At 42.4% G+C, this 9089-nt stretch overlaps 1 long non-coding RNA gene across 1 annotated transcript in view; it reads right to left on the reverse strand.

Moving 5' to 3' along the window:
- Window positions 1-6825, reverse strand: part of LOC109312242 — a 19398-nt gene extending 12573 nt beyond the window's left edge. Inside the window, exons 1-2 of the long non-coding RNA XR_002101772.1 lie at window positions 6681-6825; window positions 2496-2603 (exon numbers count right to left, since the gene is read on the reverse strand). This is a non-coding gene — a long non-coding RNA (uncharacterized LOC109312242). The remainder of the gene's footprint in view (window positions 1-2495; window positions 2604-6680) is intronic.
- Window positions 6826-9089: the final 2264 nt, after the last annotated feature.

The raw sequence follows: 9089 nt of genomic DNA on the forward strand, positions 1-9089 counted from the left end.
TCCCGGCACGGGTGAACCCCATCTTTTCCATCAAGTCGTGGCAGGCGAGAGCGGTGAAGCGGGACGGTCCACTGAGTACCCCTCCTCTCCAGGGGACATCCGGGGTTCGGGGTCCCACGGCACGTGGTACACCCCAACCCTTACAACCTGCTTTAAAGCATTGCCAAATTGGCACATTATAAAGACACGAGGAACTGTGTGCCTTTCCAAATGTAACCCATCTCATGTGAGAGAGCAGCATGAGTGCTTTCAGCTTCCTGGCCTCATAACTGCCCTGTGCTATGAAGAAGAGTTTCTACCTTCAAATTTTTTTCTGGTCAGTTTGGAATAGACTTTAGCTGCTTTGTGCCATACTTGCAACAAGTGATACGTTTTCAGAGCACACTTGTATTGACTTTTCTGATAACCTTTACCTACCAAATTGTGCACACAAACCACTGAACAGTTAAACCTTTTGGTTGCAGACTGCCCCATTTCCTGTATCCTATATAGTGAAGCATGCTGGACATTCATTGTGAACATTTATGGATCTGGAGTGATCTTGACAATTGTGAGAAACTCTCATCACAAAAGCTCAAGTAAAACTAGGTTTAATGCAGCCATTCTCAGTGGGGAGACTGAACCCTTCCCTTGATCATGTCTGCATGTTTTGCTCCCAGTCTGTTGCTCTGGAAGATGAAGAAGTTCCACATACTTGTTTTAATATATTATTTGAATTATTGTAGCATCTAGATGCTTTATCTGAGATTATAGCTTTATTTTGCTAGGAACTGTACACACACATAGGAGGAAGAGGGCAGTCTGTTTTGAAGAGCCTTCCATCTTAATACACAAGACAGACAAAGCATGAACCAAAGTACAAATTATATACACTTTACAGTTGGGGAAACAATGCTGTAATGTCAGCAGCTCTGGGCTGATGCTACCAAGGCTCCCACCCCAGCTTCCCATTGGGCTCCAAGCTCCTCACTTCACTTCCAGGCTCTCTGGGTCCTGCCCCTTCACGGTTATCTCACATGCCATGACTTGGTGTAATAGATTCATTGGGATGATGCCCCAGGAGGCAGATGTGGGGTTTGGTGGGGGTCTGAACTCAGGCTCTTCCAAGCCCCAGCTGACTTTTAACTCTGGTTGGGTCCCGTGTCCGGGGTCCACCACACCAGGACCCTAGGTTATCAGGCCCCAGCTCCAGCTCAGCCCTCTGCAGGCTCTAGACCACTCAGCCCCTAGGTATACCCCCTTTGCAGGCATGGGGTTTACACTGCCCACCTGTCCTGTGGCCAGACATCCAGTCCTTTGACATGCCACAGTCTTCCCTGTTGTAACGTATTTGGGCTCCTACCCATTCACAACACCCCAGGGCATCAGCCCCCTAGGAATATTGTAAACTGAGTACCTCTGCTTCATCCCAGTGACCTCCAGTACACCCCTTGAGCCACCCCAATCCTTCAGTGCAAATGTGAATCGAAGTATGGACATCTGCTCTCAAATACTGAACTTGCTAAATGCAAACTCCCCTGTTGGGGTTACCTCTTACCCAGAGTAACATAAACACAAAAGGTGCAAAGTACTTATCTCAGGTTGCTTGCCACTCCCGGTCTCTTCTACCCATTTGTAGCACACATTCCTTGTCCCAGGCAGTCCTTAGCCTCCAAGTAGTCTGGACTGGCTCTTTCCTGGACCTCTGCCTCCCATGGCTCCTACAGCCAGACTTCCTCTTCTGGGCTAAACCTTGGGCTATTGAGCCTCTCCCTGGGTCACCTGACCCTCTACTTCCGCCCCAGGTCTGCCAATCACAGCCTACATCTGTGGTGGACAGGCATCTATTTAGATCCCTTTCACCATAAGGTCTGTTCAAATGGACTGGGCTGGCCAGCAGGCTCTGGGCTCCCTCCTCCTTTTCAGTAATGGAGCAGGGGCCCGTTACATATGCAAAGAGATTAAATGACTGCCCAAAAAACACATCTGTTTTGCCTAGATTAGCCACAGGCTTATACCTTACCCACAAGACTGTCCTTCCTCTCTAATAGCTGTGGGTCAACTCTTGACTTCTACTCCGTCAATTAAGTCCATGTCCTCTCCTGATGTTATTACAGACTGAGACTCGGATCTCAAGGAGAAAGAGTGCCTCCTATCTGTGATGTTTCTCTGCAGCTGAGCAAACCCTAAGCAGAACCACTGTGCCTCTGGCCCTCTGGATCTGCTAAGGAAGAGGCTAGGATTTCCCATTTCACACACCAATTACTTTAGTTCAAGTCACGTTGTTGGTTCCACATGAAGCAGAATAAATTACTACATTTAGTAAACCAAGAGCTCAGATATACACTGCTAATCACTATCACCCATGGATCAGTTGCTGACAACAACAGAGTTAATTTTAAAAAAGAAGAAAAATTAATTAGTGACTGCAGCGTTAGCCACTATTAATTATTATGATGGTAAATTATGGACGAATTCAAGTCATTTTTCTTTTTAGAGCTGCTATTGATATTCACCTTATGGCTGAACTGTGCTGGAATCTCCCTGAGCAGTATGCTGTCTGATTCAATGCTTTGTGGGCTCATATTCAGAAAGCCATTTGGCCTGCAAACTTGCTGGATTATCTGTAAACACAGTGAAAGGAGACAGTTATTGCATGAAGCCCAGGGAGTGCACCTGCATGTTAATGACTTAAATGTCATGACAGAAACACAAAACCAACACTATGTGCTACCTTTTAGAGAGAAACCAATTTACTTTTGTAACATTTCAAACAGAAAATTATAGTGTAATTTCTTGTGTCAATACATAATTTATTTTGTAATAAATAACTAACTGCATATTTATAGGGATTTTTTTAATCCATCTGTTGTGGTGTTCTCAGGTTCTTCCTGCCCTAGCTGTACTATTCAGACTCACCATAATGTTTTCTGTGTAAGGCCGTTGTACTCTTTAAGCTCTGTAATGTCTGAGGAATGTATTACAGGATTAAAACACAGCTTCCATTTCCTTCAAAAATCCCAAGATATTTATTTCAGTATTTATGTATTACCTTAAGATAAACCTCCAAAAAACGATTTATATTACCAATGAAAAATAACAGCAGAAGCAGACATTAAGCCCTGGTCAAAAGTATAGTGTAATTTTAAAAATCTTTATTATAGTTTTTGTGCAAATCAACAAATGCCAGAAAATGTAGAACCAAGGCTAGCATGCAAACTTTGACATTCCCACCATGTTTAAGAACAATAGCAACATGCATCACTATAAACTGAGCTGAGGTCTACAGGATCTCTCTCTCTCTTTCACACACACACACACACACACACACACTTTCTCTCTCTCTCTCTTTAAACTGAGCACTAAGATCTGTAGGACATTTCAAAAGGATCTCAAGAAGAAATTTCTATGACCTCCTATGGTATTAATGTGGCCCACTCTAGGAATAATGAGAAGTTACCAAATTGGCCATCCATGTAAAATAAGTTCTTTTTCTATGTCCTCAGTGGTCTTTGTGTAGTTCTTAACTGACAAGTTTTTGAATGACACAACATCCCACACATAAACATGGATAACTGATTAAGATGAGTGAACTTCTAAGAGTTTCAGATGTGGATTCATGTAACACATTAAAGAAATTTTGCATGCATTTAATATTATCCATCCATTAGTAGCAAAGACCTTTATTAAACTTTACAACAACTTCATTTAAATATTATCAGTCCCATTTTACACAGGAAAAAACCATAAGAATAGCATGGTTAGGTGACTTGCCAATGTCACATAGCAACCATTAAGGCTATACGTACACATCACTGAATGAAACTTTCAGAAGTTCACTCATCTTAATCAGTTATCCATGTTTATGTGTGGGATGTTGTGTCATTCAAAAACTTGTCAGTTAAGAACTACACAAAGACCACTGAGGACATGGAAATAAAACTTATTTTACATAGATGGCCAATTTGGTAACTTCTCATTACTGCTAGAGTGGGCCACATTAATACCATAGGAGGTCATAGAAATTTCTTCTTGAGATCCTTTTGAAATGTCCTACAGATCTTAGTGCTCAGTTTAAAGAGAGAGAGAGAAAGTGTGAGTGTGTGTATGTGTGTGTATTTGAAAGAGAGAGAGAGATCCTGTAGACCTCAGCTCAGTTTATAGCGATGCATGTTGCTATTGTTCTTAAACACGGTGGGAATGTCAAAGTTTGCATGCTAGCCTTGGCTCTACATTTTCTGGCATTTGTTGATTTGCACAAAAACTATAATAAGGATTTTTAAAATTACACTATACTTTTGACCAGGGCTTAATGTCTGCTTCTGCTGTTATTTTTCATTGGTAATATAAATCCTTTTTTGGAGGTTTATCTTAAGGGTGAATCTGGGACAGGCCAGGACAGGCCCCTGAAGCTCTGGGAGTGCGTACACAGGCCAGTGCAGAAAACTCTGGGCTGCTCCTGCCAGGTAGCAAATAGATAGCTGCTGCAAAATAGCACCACATTTAAGCCATCTATGTTTTAGCCACAAATTTGGGGTATTTTTGGTGCAACATGGGGAATGCACATCTATTTCCAGCGTTACGGTTAGAACAAGGAACAGAAACAGATTATCTAACTCTCAGTCTTGTGTTAAAAGCCAGCAAATCACACTACTTCCTTAGTAAAAGGAAGTGAAAACAATTACTATAAATTAAATTATGTGGTTGAGATTCTTCATTATGGCATCTAACAGCACATAGTTATGTAAGTCCATAGTCACCTGGTGACTAAGAATATTTCTATACTGCCTCACCATCCTTAAGAAACTGGCCCCACTCAGAAATCCCACTGTACATGAGGCACTTGCCTAAAATGTCACACAGTCAATAGTTTCATAGTTTATAGGGTCGGAAGGGACCTGAGCAGATCATCAAGTCCGACCCCCTGCCATGGCAGGAAAGAGTACTGGGGTCAAATGACCCCAGCAAGGTGTACATCTAGCCTCCTCTTAAACACCCCCAAGGTAGGAGCCACCATCACTTCTCTTGGAAGTTGGTTCCAGATCCTAGCCTCCCACCCTGACTGAAGTAGCACCTCCTGATGTCTAGTCTGAATCTACCCTCTGCCAGCTTGTGACTGTTATTCCTGGTCACTCCTGGTAGGGCTCAGGGGAACAGGGACTCCCCCAATGGCTGCTGGTCCCCTCTGACTAGTTTGTAACAGGCCACTAGATCCCCCCTCAGCCTTCTCTTTTGGAGACTGAACAGGTTCAGATCCCGTAGCCCCTCCTCGTAGGGCCTGCCCTGCTGCTCCCTGACCATGCAAGTGGCCTCCTCTGGACCCTCTCCATGTTGTCCACATCCCTCCTGAAGTGCGGCACCCAGAACTGGACGCAGTACTCCAGCTGTGGCCTCACCAGTGCTGCACAGAGGGGGAGTATCATCTCCTTGGACCTGCTGGAGATGCATCTGTGGATGCACGACAAGGTACAGTTGGCCTTCCTGACTGCATCCCCACACTGCTGGCCCATGTTCATTGTGGAGTCAATGATGACTCCAAGATCCTTTTCTGCCTCTGTACTGACAAGAAGGGAGTTCCCCGACCTGTACGTATGGTGCTGGTTCTTCCTCCCCGGCACCACCTTGCACTCATCGGTGTTGAATCCCATCCTATTCTCATCTGCCCAATGTAGAAATAGAAGTTATAATTTAGTGATGCTCCGTAACAGAATACGATAGAAGGTAGGAACTTGGAGATGGCTGCTCACTAGTTTATTAATGGAAGATAAAGAGTCTTCAGAGGCTCCCTATTAGTCCACAGTGCAGTTCATTGTTTAGTCCTTCTCATGAGGACTTTGCTACACATTAATTTTGTTAATGTGTTGGATTGTTCACATTAAGGAATGTAAACTAGTCTTAAGCACCCTTTAAGCATCTTAAAGTTATGGCACTCCAGGGCTGGCGTATCTCTGATCCATGTTACCCAGCTTGCATTCCACAAATATATGTGGCCAACCCCCAGAGATAAATTGCCCAAGTTTCAGTCCTCTAGCATCCCAGGATGCTGTATCCCCTTTACCCACCCTTCTGTTCTGTGTGGACAACTCTCAGCTGTTGCTCCAAGTAAGGCCCCTGCTTTCCAGCCATCTAGTGGCAAGTCACAACTGCTATCAACATTAACACCAATCAATATTTGAGAAGCTTGAAGGGCAGCATGTTACAAAGCCTTTTCATGTATGCCTGTATTTATTGAACCCCATGACCACTACAATCCCCTTTAAGTATGTACTCAGGGATTTCAGTTTCTGATGTGCCCCTGAGTGCAGCACAGGGCACACCTAGCACTGCTCTAATGGCAACCATATAACATTTTTTCAGTACCTGGTGCCTGTAGAGCAGAAGCAAGTGGTTGAGACTTGCTTCTCAGCACTGGTCAGGTCTATATATTTCAGTAGCTCCTAGCACAATGGGACCCTGACCCAAGTGGCCTCTAGTATCATACTCTACTCTAATATCAAGTGTTATACTTAAAAATTGATCTATTTTTCTTCCTTTTTAAAAAAAATTAGGCCCATTTTGAAAGTTAGTATTTAAGATCCCAATTCAAAGCCTATTGATTCTTCCACTGACATCAATGGACTTTGGAGCAGCCTTTAAAAGGGATATAAATCACTGCTTATCACTGGGGAAAATAATGATGAATTGTTCCTTCTGCCACTCACCTTTCCTCCCGCCTAATCGACTCTCCTCCCCACAATTTTTCAGTCAGCAGCAGTATTAAGAGGGAAGCTGACATTAAGGCTTTATTTGCTCCATTCAAGCGGTTCTGCTCCAGATGACTCATGCACCTTCACATTTCTTGTTGCCTCCAGCTTCTGTAACAATGTAACATTATTTAAAGATTAAGAACTTAATGATACTGTCCATGGATATACTCAAGAAAGGACAAAATACTGCAAACCTCATGGCACAGTCTGTTCTCTGTAATGCCTCTGGTTTAGTACCAGAAACAGAGAGACCTAAAATATGTACCACAAACCCAACAAAAAGTCTTTATTGTGATAACAGGCTTTACCATAGTCGCCATCTCAGTATTGTTTGTAGGGGAGGGCAGTGTGTTTTAACAGCTGAGCAAGCTGTTAATCTTTAAAGAAATGTTTGTGATATTGTTAGTTTCTGGTTATGGAAGATCTGGGTAAAAGTAAGTATCTGAGATGCAAAACAGTTTGCTTTCTGCATGGGTCTGTTTCAAGTCAATTCTTAAGGCATCAGTATTGAACCAATATTCCTGAGAAATAGTGGAGGAGGAGGGAAGAGGAGGAATATTTCCCTGTTGTTTAACTCATGTATCTACATAGAGTAAGTAAAAAAGAGTTACACTTATAGCACACATAGGTTCCATGCCATCAACTTTCCTCTACTGGAAGTGTGAGATTGCCATATTAGTTCGATAGATGGCAAGGCAGAGGTGCACTTTATACACCTCTTATTGTGTTAGTCTATAAGCTTTCATGAGGTACAACTCACTTCATCAGATACTATGCATCAGAAAGCTTACGCATTTCCAATTCAATTAGTCTATAAGGAGCAACCCTACCTTACTTTCCACTGGGAAGCCAAACCATATGGCCCAGTCACTGCCATTACTGAGCCAGAGAATGATGCTGATCTCAGCATAGGACAAAGTCTCAGAGGATGAGGAATGTGAGTTTACATGGAGATCATATTACTCATGTCATAGCCAGTTCTCGTTCTCATTGTGAGTCACTACTAACTCTCAAAAAGGTACTTGCCATCACCTTCACTGCATCTCCTTCTCTCTAATATACATAATTAAACTAGAGGGTCTGTTTAGTCTGAGGGCAATGGGAGACATAAGTTGATAGATCCCCAACCATATCACAGAGCTATTGTTTCAAGCATCCTCTTATATCCAGAAAATAATGCTGTATTTGGTTCCAAAAAGCCAGTAGCTCTACAAGAATGACTGCATATTTGTATCTGTTCTGTGAGGCATTAATTCAATGGTAAGGAAATGAATGCTTGTCCACAACTACAGTCTAAAGAAAACTACTGAAAATTTTCAGCTCTTTCATCTGATCACAGTATACAGAGCAAGCTGTTTGCTGGCCACTCATGCTCTCTAACTCTCTTAAAAACAATAGCACACAGATCACGTACGTCACCTGGAATTACCAATTCCCTCCCTACAAATCAATCTTACCTGCCCTGTTCCTTCCCAGTGACACAGGGGAGGGAGCATCAACACTTTAAATAATCTTGTTGTGCGAGTTATCTGTTGAAATCCCCATGCATACATCAGCTGTGTGCTGACTCCCTCCGCCTCCCCGCCGCCCTTTTTTTTTTAAATAAAACAAGGGCGAAAAATTCCTGTCAAAGTTTATGAGGCAGCATATAATATAGAAAAGCAGATTTTTTAAATGTTACATTCAAGGTCTAGAGCATATCCTGCCTTGGCTAACTCAGTTGAACTAGAGTTCAGTTCAGCTCCCGTTGTTCTTAATTGGGAAACTATGAATGGAAGCAGGACTGAAGTCCTACTGCAGATTAAGCAAAAAGTGTTCAGCCTCTACTCAGAAAGCAGCATGCACTTAGAGACCTTTCATTATGCAGAATCCAGGTTGTAAATATACACTGAAGGCTTTTAAGAGTGCATGATATTGAACTATTAAGTTGACAACTCAAAGCTCCTATAGTCTATTGTGTAAATATGTGCTCAGAGTCTTTTCAGTCTTTCTTCAGGACTCTCAGCATGTAGACAGAGTGCTTCAAAAACTCAGCATGAGATGACATTTCTGATTCTTCCATTTACAAAATTTTCTCAACGATGGCACTGTACCATTTATGTTTTGGAACAAAGTCAATGATATGCACATTATTTGTGTGAGGAATGATGCTGTTACTGGATTACAGAAACAAGAAAACTGTCTGACATCCACATTGAAGGAGACAAAATTGACTATTTTTATGAGCAAAAAAATAAACTCCAAACAAAGAGACTAGATATTTCTATTGGAAATGCAGACAACTCCTTTGATACATGGCAACAGTGGAAATGGCACTACTCTTCCATATAGTTTATATTGTTGCTACCACAGCAGTTACGTTAC

This window comes from Crocodylus porosus, unplaced genomic scaffold (assembly GCF_001723895.1).
Source record: "Crocodylus porosus isolate Cpor-Errol unplaced genomic scaffold, CroPor_comp1, whole genome shotgun sequence".
Classification (NCBI taxonomy): Eukaryota; Metazoa; Chordata; order Crocodylia; family Crocodylidae; genus Crocodylus; species Crocodylus porosus.